Source organism: Cricetulus griseus, chromosome 10, assembly GCF_003668045.3.
Source record: "Cricetulus griseus strain 17A/GY chromosome 10, alternate assembly CriGri-PICRH-1.0, whole genome shotgun sequence".
NCBI classification, from domain to species: domain Eukaryota; kingdom Metazoa; phylum Chordata; class Mammalia; order Rodentia; family Cricetidae; genus Cricetulus; species Cricetulus griseus.
The window spans coordinates 17,480,942-17,496,026 of NC_048603.1; the positions used below are offsets into that span (position 1 = coordinate 17,480,942).

The following is a 15,085-nucleotide window of genomic DNA, read 5'->3' on the forward strand; positions in this document are numbered from 1 at the left end:
TGTTAGAAATAGACTTGTAGGTATAGCCTGTGACTATCCACTGCATTTTCTTCTTTTCTCATGTTCAGGTTTGCTTTTCTTTTCTTTTGCTTTGACTTTTATCGTTAGGGTAATCCTCCCCTTACTCCTGCTCTGATCCATTTGACCCTCTTTGGAACTATAACAAACCATACTTTCTATGGTAGGTGTCTCTTCCTCTGTTGTCCTCCCTACACCTGAATAAAAGTTAAACACTCTATTTAAAGGATGTGGGTGTCATAAATAAAAACAGTTTTTGGTAGCGTGACTAGGATTAGAATTCTGTCCACCATGTACCAGGGATTTGTATTCAGAGTATAAAGAAGCAAGACGGGCTGAGCCATGAGATGGAAGCTACAGCAACAGAAGTCAGCCCCTATCAGACTGTTTGGAGTCTGGACCCAGAATCACGCATAGCTCCTATCAGTCACCACTGTCCAGGTAACGCTTTATATATCTTGACCAAATCAACCCCATGCTCTGTTGACTTGCTTTCTCCTCTCCTTTCATTGATCTCCTTACCCCGAGCAATCACTTTGTTTTCGGGGATGCTTTTCTTGACCTTTGTGCGGGTTGAGTATCTTTTTCTTCGATGTCCTCGCACCCTATCCTTTCCTCCTTCAACGTGTCTCACAACATCAGTTTAAATTACCCAAGTTGTGTCACTGACAAAAAGGTTCTCGAGGAAAAGGTGGTTATCATACAGAGGACTTGGCACTTTGCTCACGCTTAAAGTGATCTGTGTTCATTGTCTTTATCCATTGTTTAGCAGGAGAGGCACAGCTACCATCCGGGTCTTGGCTGAGTGAAGAATCTCGGCCTCCCGTCTCTCTATCACCCATCTATCCATCACTTCAGAGTCAGATTAAGTCACAAGTGCATTTGGCGGTTAATGACTCTAACAATGTTTTCATTAGCATCCTAAAATCCTCCTGCCTTGCCTTCTTACACTCCTTCACTTTCCTCAGAACAAACACTGGATTCTCCTTGTACATGCTCCAGGGCACACAGCGTTACTACCAACAGTCAAATCACCATGCCGCACATAAACTAAGTGGCTGACCCCAGCTGTGTCCTTTGTACTGCTGGGCAGCCCTTCTCTTTATCTTCAGTTGACACCTATCAGATTCCCCTACAGCAGCTGCTACAAATTCTTCCACTCTCTTTAAGCCCAAACCCTACCCCTTCTCTCCCCCAGGCTCAGAAAAAGCTACCCTCTTCATAACTGAGGGGACAGTTTTACAATCATGAGATGGTTTGTATCTTTTTCATCCTCAAAGCTTTTCTAACCCCATCTCCATCTACACACTGCTTTCTCGGCTCTCACCCAGTGAAGGAAATGCCTACCAGGTGTCCTGACGCCAAATTGTTGGTCCACATTGCTCCAAATATCTGTTCTTTTCCCACTATCCTTTGTTCCTTTCCTTCATCACACAGGCATGTGTAAGCCTTGTCAGTCCAAAAAGCATCTCGTGACTCAATGGTATGGTAATTAGTATTTGTAAAATCCCACTTAGAAGGAAAGCCAAGTATAATTAAAGTGGTTTATAAACATTGTTATTTAATAGTGATGACAACCATTGATACTTTTGATGTTATTATATATTTTATCGATTAGGAAATGGATGCCATGGGAATAAGAAAGCTTACTTGGTTCTGAGATTTTTTTTCCTCCATTAATATATTACAACATTTCCAAAGATGAAACAAACATTTTCTTGATTCTTTTCCTATATTCTTCTGCTATCTCTGAGTTCACTGCTGTTCCCATCACAGACACTTATTGGTCATTTCTGTCAACAAGGACAGGAATGAACCACTGATGCTTCTGGAAATGTTTGCTGAGAATATTTAAAGTATCTTTTATTTTTTATTTTCTTTTTATTTATATTTATTTATTTTATTGATGTTTTAAATATTTTTTAAATATTTAAGCCATGTGGTAGTGGCAGATGCCCTTAATCTCAGCACTCAGGAGACAGAGACAGGTGGATCTCTGTGAGTTTGAGGCCAGCCTTGTCTATAAAGTGAGTTCCAGGACAGCCAGGACTACACAGAGAAACTCTGTCTCAAAAAAACAAATCTATATAGACAAGTATATATATTTAAGATGTCAATACTGCCTTTCTCTATTTTTCTCAGAGGCAACTATTTTCTAAAACACTTAAAGCACAAGCAATTTAAAAACCAAAGAAATTAAAGCTCTAGAGTGTTCTTTGGTTTGAAAAGGGCTTTTTGCCTGGGTATTTTCTTTAGTTACCTAACCTGGCTCTATGACCCGCAACTTGACACAGTTTCCACTGCTTTCAAGGGCTTTCTTTGTCTGAAGAAAGACAAGATCAAGTCCAGAGAGGAAGAACCCACAACAGTTTCAGCTAAAATTGCTTCCATAACAGAGGCCAAGGCTGACACTAAGGCTTCCAAGGAAGCAAACATTTCTCCCATTGACAAGTGTTTAATTGGACATTTTGAGAATTCAGTGTCATGTATGCAGATGCAAATGTTTGAAAAGTTGTTCACAGTGTAGTTTGTGCCAGACAGGCTCCAATGCCAAGCCAGCCAACAGCCTCCCGTTTATTCTGTTGGATTCAGCTTCTAACGACATTTCAGGGCTCTTGGAGCCTTGAAAATTTCCACATCCAAAGACCCATCTGTGTTTTCAAAGCAGAATCCTCCTTCCCACATGGGCACACATCAGTCCTTCCCCTGCCAATCTTACTACTGCTTGTTATGATTTAGAAAAGGAATCAGAAAAATAAGCTGCAAGGTGTTTGCTCCATCTCTAAAAATGTAGGGAGGAATGTTCAGTAGCTTTTGGACATCAATAAAAAGTTAGCAACAGATCCCAGTTCCTTTCTTGGAATTAAAATCTTGACTTTTCTGAGAAATGATTCTGTTAATCCCAATCCCAGGGAAAGATTGCCTAGAAGCTCAGCTAATAGGCAAGTTTCTACTGTAACAGGTGAGCTACAGAGAAGCAGTGCTTGATGGGCAGAATTTTTTTTAAAAAAGGATATTAACAAATGAGCACTGAGGAATTTCTAAGCATTAGGTCATTAATGGTCTGCCTTAAAACATGCAATGTAGAGAATATAAAATTATTATCAATTTTTATATTGTTTTTGCTTTATCTTCTGTTACCACACATATTCCTTAAGTGAAATTGTTAGATGTTGAATAACATTATTTTTATGTGTGTGTGTACACACACACACATGCACTTGCACATTCACACGTGCGAATAGGTAATCCTCTTTAGCTAGTGTTACTTGTGGTTATGAGTCACTCAGTGCAGATGCTGGAAATCAAACCTCAGTCTTCTGTAAGAGCAACAAGTACTCTCAACCATTGAGATATGTCTCCAGCCCGAGGAATATATACATTAAGAACATTTGTCATGTATTAAAAGTATTTAACTAAAGAAGAGAATCTACCACTCTTGCATAATGGTGACGTGAAAAGCAGAGAAGAGAAATCTGAAGTCAAGTGTAGGGATAAATGTCTCATGAGGACAAACAAGAAACTTAATCCCAGCATTGCCAGGACCTCCACTTTAAGCTGCAACATAAAATGTTTGCAAGTCACTGTTCCTGTCCTTACGGCAACAAACAGAAGCCAACAAGCTCAAAAACAACAACTTTCTCTGGCTTATCAGAGGACTAAAGGGCAAACCAACATTGGAAGATTAAGAGATGGGCAAATCCAGAATCATAGTCAAGATTTACTTTCTTGGGCCACAGTCACTGGAGCTGGAAGCAGGTAGGAACATGGAAATGCCAACTTTGAAGAGCTGCTGGAAGATGAGTCTAGACTACAGTACAGCGAAAAGTGAGAAGTTCCTGGAGCCCTGGTCTTGCTGAAGGATGTACCCACCATTTGGGATGATCAGAAAGCAACTACGGTGAAGAGGAGCGGAGATCAGATTTCCAACAATAATGTAAAAAGCCACAAATGATGTTTCTACCATAATCCCATTAGTAGAGAGGCAGAAACAAGAGGGTCATGGGTAGTTGCTGGCTAGTCTAGAAAAATCAGTGAGTTCCAGGCTCAATTAGAGACTCTGTCTACAAAACAAAGATAGTCACTGACGAAAACATTCAATCTCAATATATGACCTCTACATTCACCTTGACATTTGCAAGACCCCCCCCTATATACCCCACTAACACCTCTCTACACTTAACACAAATAAATAAATAATTGGATATCTGCCAATCATGTATGTACTTGTTATTTTATGTTGCTGTGAGAATTTCAAATAAAGATGGGATTTATTCTGACTTGCAGTTCAAGGATGAAATCTATTATAGAATGTTATAAAATGGCATAGCTTGAGGCAAACCATCACTCCAGCCCCTGGAATGGGGGAGCACACAGCTATAGTGTGTATTCTACCTCAATTAACGTAATCTACATAATCCCTCACAGGTGTGCCTGGAGGTCTGTCTCCCAGATGAGTCTTAAAGAATTATAAATAGTCCTTTCTTACAATTTATATCTTAACAGTATGAAATGACCTTTGCTTTGGGAAATACTTGCTGCATACATGAGGACTGGAGTTTGGATGCCCAGAACCCACCATCACAGGGTGATGTGAAAGTAGTGGCCACTTATTCTCCCAGGAAAGAGATGTGACTAGAATTTAGAAAGATTTTGTAAAATGGTTGGACTTTTTTTTTTCAAGTGTGTTTTAAGGCCAAAAGGCTCACAGGAAAGAAAAGGGAACCACAAAGGCAAGGGGAAAGAGGTGAACATAGGCACTGCATTCCTAGAGGGATGGGTATCCAGCACAGCTGCAGAGAGGATGAGATGTGTACCACAAAGGATTCCTGAATGCCAAGCTATTTAGACCTTGGTTACCCATCCCACCCACTCCCTAGTTCGATGGGGGAAGTCCTTCTGTATATATGGTTCTTTTATTGGTTGATGAATAAAACAGTGATTGTCCAGTAGCCAGACAGGAAGTACAGGCAGGGCTACCAGACAAGGAGAATACTGGAGAGAAGAGAGAGAGAGGCCACCAGAGAGATGCCATGTTGCTGAAGGAATAGCATGCTGGATTGTCAGTAAGCCACAGCCTCAAGGCAATACATAGATTAATAGAAATGGGTTAATAATTAAGAGAGAGCTAGTCAATAAGAAGCCTGAGCCATCAGCCAAACAGTTTAATAATTAATACAGCGTCCATGTGTTTATTTGGGGCTAAAGGGCTGGGGTACCAGACTTAACAGAACCTTTGTCTGTACTAGTTTCTTGACACACAGTCTTTCTAGGTAACCTAGGCTGGTCTCTAACCTGAGATTCTCCTGCCTTAGCCTTTTAAGTGTTGGGATTATATGGATGTGTACCCTTTACCTGGCTTTTACATTTTCTTCAAAGAAGGAATATGACTGGACTTTTAAAAAAGAAAGTAGCTATAGCAGGAATGTTTTATAAGAACTGGGGTGGAAAGAGCCAGGAGAACAAAGGATCATGTTGCTGTGAGCCACATGAAACAAGGCTGTTTGAGATACTCTTAGAAATTATAAAGTGGGCATGATTTAATAACAGGCAAATATGGAAAATAAAGCATAAAATGCTTTTGAGGCTTTTGTATTGCATAAATCAGCAGATGAAGATTCCATTAGTGAGAGTAATTGTTACAAAATGAGAGGGTATTCAGGCAGAACAGGGATAGCTACACCTGTGGAACATTCAAGTTGGGTCTCCAGTATACACCCTGTAGTACGGCTGTGAGGGCCCTTGGTGGAGGCTGTTGCCACCCTACAACAGATTTCCAGTCTAAAATGACACATCTATTTGACAGAGCAGGTAGGAGTAAAAGAAAAGGAAAAAAAAAAAAGCAGACTTGACTAATCACTGTCTATCGTATTTTAGGTGGAGTTCTAATCCTTATGTCAGAGCCAGTGAAGGAAGAAAGGCTGGAGACTGGGGTGTCACTGAGAGAGTGAAACTATTGGACATGGTGGTTCAAGCCTGTCCCTGTAGGGGACAGGATAGGAGGGGAGGGAGAAGGAGCAGGGATTGATATGTGAAGCAAGCTTGTTTCTAATTTAAATAAAATTTAAAATATTAAAAAAAACACACAGTAAAGGGTTTTCTTAGAACACAGGTAAGGAACTAGCTTCCTCTTCTAGTAACTGCTCTTCTAATGGCAACAGAATTGCAAATTCTTCTCATCTTTATCAGTTAACAAGAGACAAATAAGAGAGTATCTGAGGTGCGGATGCTGACAGAGAGGTGGATCTTCCTTTGCAGAAAAGGGATTGATTGGAAGGTTTTGCACTGAGTGAAGGATGGCAGAGGGGGACGGATAACAAAGGAAAAGGGAGAAATTGTATTTCATTAGGAGACATTTTTTCGGAACATTTGATAAAGTCTCTGACAAATTGTTAGCAAGGGACAAGACCAACTGAGTGTGATTTGGTGTAGTAGTATCAGGTGTTAGTATTCAGGCATCTGTACCGCTCTGCCCTTGAAGTTCTGACAGGATACGCCCTCAGCTGCAGCCACTAAGAGCACCACCTGTGCACATTCACTGTATTCCCTTTTAAAGGCGCCCTGCCCACCTCACATCTTTCTTTTTCTTTCTCTCCCTCTCCTCTCTTTCTGCCTCTCCCTGTCTATCTTTGTGTCTCTGTCTCTCTCTTTCTCTCTGCTTTGTGTGTGTCTCTCTCCCTCTCTCTTTTCTCTTCTGCTGCTCCTGTCCCCAGAAGCCAGTTTCCCCCTTCCCCTCCCGCTTTTCCATTCCCTTTCCAATAATAATAATAATAACAATAATAATAATAATAATAATAATAATAATAATAATAATAACTCTTCCATGTAAGCTCTGTTGCTGCTGGAACAATCTGAAGAAGTTGCAGCTGGATACTTGTATCTTTCTTGTATAAACTAAAACTTTAAAACTAAGGTGCCTACACTTTGTCTCAGCTCCTATGGCTGGAAGCAATTCACAACCTTTTAGTCCATGGCAACATCTATTATCTCAGAGCCTTGCTTTGCCTTGGAACTTTTCGCTGTATGCTCCCTCTAACTCTGCCAACCACGTCAGGTGGAAAACTAAAGCAGACAGTATTTGGAGGTCAGCAGAGTCAGGAGCTCTGTGGAGAAAGGCAGTGGCTGGAAGAATTCCTAGTTTCAGCACTGGATGTTCAAGAAAGGTGGTATTTAGAGCCTGTGAAAATCAAATGATATGTTCAGGGCAACGCGGTCTCCAGTGTAAAAGCACTGCCTCTCTCTGTCTCTCTTTGTGTCTCTGTCTTTCTCTGCCTCTGTGTGTATGTCTCTCTCTTTTCTCTTCTGCTGCTCTTGTCCCCAGAAGCCAGTCTCCCCCTCCCTGACCTTAAGCAAGGAAGATGATCCTTTTATGAACTGGACAATCATGCAGATAACATTTTTTATAAAGTGAACAATCATTCAATGGTAGGTAGTGTGGATGAAGTCAAGATGAGTAGTACTGAATTTGCTTAAGGTAAGATATGCCTATGACACTGTGGATCCCATGTATATAATATGTGAAGACTTAGATATCAAGTATTAAGAGGATGGTTTGGTTCTCAATCTCTGGATCATTAAAGACCTTCTAAAATAGATTGAACACGATGAATTTCAGCTCAACGCTTCGACTTACCTTTACTGTTTGGCAAGCATCTACAAGTAAGGCATTGAGCAACATAACACTCAGTTTGAAAATAGGAAGACAAGTGTAGCTCTGATGCTGCCCTCAGCCTGACCATGAAGAGGACCCACAGGAGAAGTCATGCATGTAAACTCATCCCTATAGTGGGCAGACACAGGGAAACCAGAAACTCCTATGGTCCTTGAATTCATATAGGCATTAAAGTGAAATACAGTAAATTTTTGCATGTGTCTGTGTGGTATGGGTGCTTGCGTGTGTATGTTTGCATGTTCATGCCTGTAGAAATTCAGAGTTGATACCCAGAATCTTCCTCCATCTCTCTACCTTATTCATTGAGGTAAAGCTTTGCAGCAAAGACAACTTTGGAACACACAGGCACTATCCAACTTGCCCCAGGGATCCCCTATCTCTGTCTTCCAACCCCTGGAATTATAGACAAGCCACTACACCTACCCGGCATCACCATCTGGCATAATTAAATATGTGGTAGTTCACGCTCTTGCTCAAGCTCAGTATTCTATTCTTTATCTGGCATATGGCACACACTCAGTAAACTGTTGGGATATTAATATTCACTGAGTAAAACAGTAACTAAAGAGAAACACACCAGTCAGTCCTACTACTTTGTTATAATACAGAGAAGAGCCCAGAACTGAACGGAGTGGCTCACACCTATAATCACAGAATTTGGGAGGCTGAGAGGCAAGGGTAGGTTGCAGCAATTTTGAAGGCAGCATTGGCTACAGAGTGAGTTCCTCAGCAACTGGAGTACAGAGTGGAAAATTGGGTTAAAACAAAACAGGAAGGGTGGGAAAACAGAAGAGGAGGGAGGGGAGAAGGAACCAAGAAGGGAAGGAGCATGCAGAAATGAAGAGAAAGGACTAACAATCCAACAATGGCAAGCACATGAATGGATTATTTGGTTTTTAAAAGCTAAGTGGTTTAGGGAAAGTGGGAGTGGGGGGAGAAAGTACATTTTAAAGCTCTAGCTCCAGGGCAAGTAATAAAAGTTTTGCTTTAAATTTTTTTCATAATATTGTGAGCAAGAGGAAAGTCTATTCCATCATACCAGCCTCCAGGGCAGAAAGCATCACCTCCTGAGCTAAATCAAACTGGCATGGGCTCTCAGATTTGCAGGCAGCTACCATTGGTCTCTGCCTTCCATGAGGCTAGACCTGACAGACAAAAGGATGCAAAATAAATCTCCACTTATTTTATAGGCCACGTTTTTTGCTCTCATCAATTAATTATAAAGGTCCTGCAAGCCCATCTTGCATTCCCACAGTTTCCTATGAGGATGATGGCAAGCAACCTCTCACCAGAGACACAAAACTAGTTAGTACACAAACACACACACACACACACACACACACACACACACACACACACACACGTTTTTAGATGTCATGGTGCCCTTAAGTACTGTTCACCAATGACAACCCTCAGTGTCACCTACTTTAAATTCCCTAAGTGAGTAGAAATTATTAGGATACACGAGTATTTAGGTTCAAAGTGTGAAATCATAGTGAAATGCAAACATTTTCATTTAGTTTTCTGTTTTGTTTTTGCTTTCTTGTTGAGACAATATCTCACTGGGTAGCCTAGGCTGTCCTTGAATTCACGGCAGTCCTCCTGCCTAAGCATCTCCAGTGCTGGAATTACAAGTGTAAGTCACAAAACCTGGCTGACAATTTTTATTACATTTAGTGCACACACACACACACACACACACACACACACACACACACACACACACACACACGGTGAATATGTGGAAATCATAGAACAACTTGCAGAATCAATTCTCTCCTTCCACAACAGGGATTTAACTCAGGTCATCAGGGTTGTCAATAAGGTCAAAAGGAGTTTCAGTTGTACCTTGCTCTTAGGTTTGTGGTGAGAATTAAGTGGGGGAATATAAGGAAGAAATTTAAGTAAACAGCAAAGTGTGTGGCCAGAGAACTATAAATATCAACCTTGAACATTTCATATTTGAAATGACACATGACCCCACGATGGGCTCTTTGGGAAAACAGGATAAGAAAGTCAGTGTTTCTCACCAAGTAAAACATTTACCAGATACAGTTGAAATAAGTAGTTAACATGGATTTTATTTTGGACTATGTGTTTGTTAAACATAGTATGCAAAGAAATAGTTTAATATTTAGATAAAATGCTTTTTTAAGTGTCCTATAAAAATATCCAAGGTCCTTCCAGCTCTAAAATGTGTGATCTATGACAAAAATTCATAACAAAATGATTTGCTGGAAATCATGGCATTATCTGACCTGGTTAACTGGAAACAACTGAGCTCCAGCCTGGGAGCCTGTAACAGCATAGAAGAGAATACCTTCTTTTCTCTACCAATGGAAGGTCCAAGCTCTGCCTGCCAGTGCGGTAAAGAAAGCAAGTGAGCTGTAATCCGCAGAGAAGGAAGCAAGGCAAAACTCACAGAATCCCAAACAGAGTAGAGGAAGTATGCAGAATCCCATGAAATCATTCAAAACTTCACCTTCAACCAAAGAACTTCAAGAAGTTTGGCGAAGTAAAGTCATTTTGGAGATTTAAAAAAAAAAAAAAAAAAAAAAAAAAAAAAAAAAAAGCAGGTGATGGGACAATGGTTCAGTTTGCAAAGTGCTTACCAGGCAAGCATAAGGACCCAACACCCATGTCAAAGCCAGGTGCACTGGTGTGTGTCTGTGACCCCAGCACCGGACCTCACTGGCCAACTGAACTAAGTGACCTCTGGAGTCATGGAGATGCTGTCTCAATAGTTTAAGGAAGAAAACCCTGGAGGAAGACACGTAGTGTTGACCACACACACCCACCACACACACCCACCACACACACACCCACCACACACACACCACACACCACACCCACACACACACACACACACACACACACACACACACACCACACACACACACACACACACACACCACACACCACACACACACCACACACACACACACACACACACACACACACACACACACACACACACACACACACACACACACCACACACACACCACACACACACCACACACACACACACACACACACACACACACACCACACACAACACACACACACACACACACACACACACACACACACACACACACACACACACACACACACACACACACACACACACACACCACACACCACACACACACCACACACACACCACACACACACACACACCACACATACACACACACACACACACACACACACACACACACACACACACACACACACACACACACACACACACACACACACACACACACCAACACACCACACACACACACCACACACACACACACACCACACACACACACAGCCACCACCACACCACCACACACCCACCACACACACACCACACACACCACACACACCACACACCACACACACACACACACCACACACACCACACACACCACACACACCACACACACACACACACCAACATACCCACACACACCACACACACCACACACACCACACACACCACCAACACACACACACACACCACACCCCACACACCACACCCCACACACCACACACCACACCCCACACACCACACCCCACACACCACACCCCACACCCCACACCCCACACACCACACCCCACACACCACACAGGAGAGAGACACACAGGAGAGAGACACAGGAGAGAGACAGAGACACTTAGAGATCAAGTGACAAACTTAAGGTCACCCGGGTGGTTTTTGTTGTTGTTTTGAGTTACTTATTATATTTACAATGTTCTACCTACAGGTCTGAAGAGGGCGCCAGGTCTCATTACAGATGGTTGTGAGCCACCATGTGGTTGCTGGGAATTGAACTCCGGTCCTCTGGAAGAGCAATGCTCTTAACCTCTGAGCCATCTCTACAGCCCGGGTCACCCTGTTTTTGTGGAACCTGGGATCTGGGGAACAAAACTGCAGCAGTGGACAACTGTGTTAAAGCAGTCTTTATGTGTTGTGCACACAGATGAATTACTTTTTTCCTCGCTGGGACATAATTAGCTTTCTTCATTCACCTGCAACTCAGCCAGCCCGTGTCTGAGGAAAACAGACATTGTTCGTAGTCTCGGACTCAAAGGAAACGCCTGGTTTTACAGACAAGCCAGTGTGACATTGCTCTCCCTTTGCACTTTGGAAATACATTAAACATTAGAGCGACAGCGATGCCTCACAACCAAAAGCAGGGGAGAACAAATTACAAGCAAGAAACGGCTCGGGTATATTTTGTTTTAAGCAAACAAGTATACTCAAGTCCAACAAAGGTCGGCAATAGGGTTCGGGGGTCTGGGGATAATTTCACAACCACACAGAACCAAACTCCTCTCAATTAACCACAGTCAGAGAGTGCAAAACTCCAAGAAAACAGAATTGAAAGCCTGCGTGTCCTGCGCCTCCGCTTCATATGCACTGTGTCAGTCATATATGGACTCTGCTCTGTTTCCTATGTATTTGTCCATTTAATTCATTCAATTCTGCTTCATGGTCACTTATTAGTTACTGGGTGCTATTAGGTGTGAAAAGTCAGACGCTGGCAGCTCACAAAGGGAGCTTTTTTCCACCACGCTCTAATTGAGATAACGAAGTAGAAAGTGAAAGAAACCCCCAAAGCGCCCCACCCTACCCGGGTGAAGCCTCTGGGAGAAGAATATCCAGACAGGGGCTGAAGGCCACTGCTGGGCAGATGAGGGGCAGGGCCAGGACGGGGCCCTCGGGGAAGGGCTACAGGTGACAGGCGCCAGCGTTGGGCTTGCCTCCGCGTTTCAGTGTGACAGGAGGCAGTCCCAGGTCTTGGCTGGTGGCTCTGCAGCCCTATCAGGATGCTCACAGCAGCCAGGCCTGCTGGCCTCAGCCCGCCCGCCCGCCCGCCCGCCTCCCGGGCAGAGCCGCTTGCCCACAGCCCGGGCGCACGCACCTGGTCCCGAGGCACTGCGGAGCAGCGGCGGTCGCACCCGGGTGAGGCCTGCAGACGACCGGGTTGCGTCGGGGGCGGGAACGGGAAGGCTGCTCCGGACGCGCTGGGCAAGCAGGAAGAACCTCGGAGGCCGCGGGAGCTGCCCACCGCCCCACCCCCGGCCCGTGCGCCCTGGGTCTGCAAGCCTGGCTCCTTGGAGAGCCGAGGGGTCGCCCCTGCCAGTGGCCTGTGGCGATGGTGCAACCCGCCTTTCTAAGGCCTGAGGCCTGGGCTTTAACCCGGGTGTCTGTCGCCCTGAGCCTGGCTTAGACCAAGTGGGGTCCTCACGGCCTGGCTTCTGGAAACCTTGTGCTGGGAACTCTTTCCCAGGGGAACAACTGTTTTTCCCATGCTGGTAATAATCCAGCACTCGGGAGACCGAGCAGGCAAGAAAACCTCCCAGGACTTTGAGACTTTAGCAAGGGCTAGTAGTCTTAAAAATACATACATACATACATACATACATACATACATACATACATAATACATACATACACACATCAGGTTATTTGGCTATATTTTCCCTTCCTGCAAGGCTGTATGTAGGATTATAATAGAGGAGATGACTGTGGAAGTCAGAGGACATGATCCAAACTAGGTGATCAGAAAGTCCTTTGTCTGTTTAGGAAAGAAACATGCTTTACTACTCACAAAGCATGTGTGCACATATGTTTAATGTTCTGTGTTTTAGTAAGTCCAAATTCCTTTGCTTAGCCAGACTCTCACCAAAGTTGTCTTGGTGAAATAGTTCTCAGTTCCTGCCTCTCCTCTTAACCACTCACACCCAGGAAAAACTTAGGCATGCTGGTGTGTGTATGTGTGTGTGTGTGTGTGTGTGTGTCTGTGTGTGTGTTTCTCAGAACCCAGAAGATGGAGGCTGGGGGATTATGAGTTCCAGGCCAGCCTGGGCTGCCTAGCGAGATGCTGAGGAAGAAAAAACAAAAAACCAAAACAAAGAAAGAAAGAAAGAAAGAAAGAAAGAAAGAAAGAAAGAAAGGAAAAGAAGAAACGCACATGATTAGAAAAACCGGAAAAAAAATCAAACATACCCAATGAACATTCAGAGTCCTTTTATCTATGTGCACACAACTCTCGGATAATGGTCCCTCTAAACGTTTACTAGTCCTGTTGTGTTCCACAAGGTATCACCTCTGTGGGGTATTCAAATGTCTTCACAACACCGTCCTAGCTGACCTTTCCACAAAAGGTCATATCCAGCACCACCTGGTTACATTTCTCTGAAACCATCTTGGATGAAGAACAAGTTGTATTAGTCCCAATCTCTTATGACTGTTATTTTTGTGAAAATGCAATAAAAAATCTATCAAAGGTAAATTAAAAACTGTAAAATGACAAACTCTAGTTTTTGTTTAAAAGGAAAAAATGCATATAGGTTGCAACAAGTAAAACATTGCCCTCCTTACATTTCTAGCTGCTAACCCTCAACTTCTGTACTTAGCTCATCATGAACCAATACACACCAGCCCATAGACTGTCTCAGCAGCCGCTTGTTCTTGGTGTGTCTGGTGCATTACTTCCCGGCCTCTTCTCCAGCTGTTGCTCTCGGGCTGAAAGTGTGCTCCAGCAACGGCTCCGATATACTAATAAGAGGAGTTTTGCTTTCATTGGGTGCCTTTCACTAAGACATTAGGTGTTTGTCAGCCCTGGGAACTAGGCATTATTCTTATTCCCCCTTTACAAATGAGGAAGCAGTGAGCTGGAGAGGTCAAGCCACACAACCAGTGAAGTCCAAGTCAATATTCTAAACTGAGCTGACTTGATTTCAGAGTCCGTCTACGAAAAATACTATGCTGGTCCCTTTTCCTGAAGCCTCCCCATTAGCTGATGGAAGTTAATTACTCCTTTCATACCCCTCTGTTGTAATCACACACACACACACACACACACACACACACACACACACACACACACGCACGCACGCACGCACACGCACACGCACACGCACACGCACACTGGTTTTCATCTTATTCCCATCTGTTTCAGGACTGTTGAATTTCTGACACAGTGACATCAGGATAACCCCCACAGCTCTTAGCACTGCTCTCTCTGACTGAAACACCCTGGTAGCTCTGAACTTGGCTCATACAAACCACTGGAAGCAGAGCTCATTCTTTGGGCTACCACTCTCTTCTGGGCTTACTTCATGCTAGAATTATTTGCTACATCCACACCCCCTACTAAGCCATATGCCATCCGATGCATTCATTTACCTTACTACTATCGTTTGGGTCAGCACAGTCCCCACCGCAAGCTCTCTTCTTGCACACTTAGTCCCCAGCTGGTGGTTTAGCTTGGGGGAGATTTTGGAAACTTCAGCAGGTGGAAAAACCAAATCACTCTGTGCATGCTTTTGAAGGCTATACCCATAATTCCTTCCACATTCTCTACTCCTGTCTGCCTCCTCTTCTTCATGC

The 15,085-nt window shown here is 43.5% G+C and overlaps 1 protein-coding gene across 2 annotated transcripts in view; it reads right to left on the bottom strand.

The window, feature by feature from the left end:
• Positions 1-15,085, bottom strand: part of Cpq (carboxypeptidase Q) — a 369,164-nt gene that overhangs the window by 340,271 nt on the left and 13,808 nt on the right. The window contains exon 1 of one of the 2 annotated variants that reach the window (XM_027431533.2): positions 12,612-12,901. The exons of the other annotated variant lie outside the window; for it this stretch is intronic. The gene's annotated coding sequence lies outside the window, so the exon portion shown is untranslated. Of the gene's footprint in view, positions 1-12,611; positions 12,902-15,085 lie in introns of those variants that run through there. 2 annotated transcript variants of the gene reach the window in all.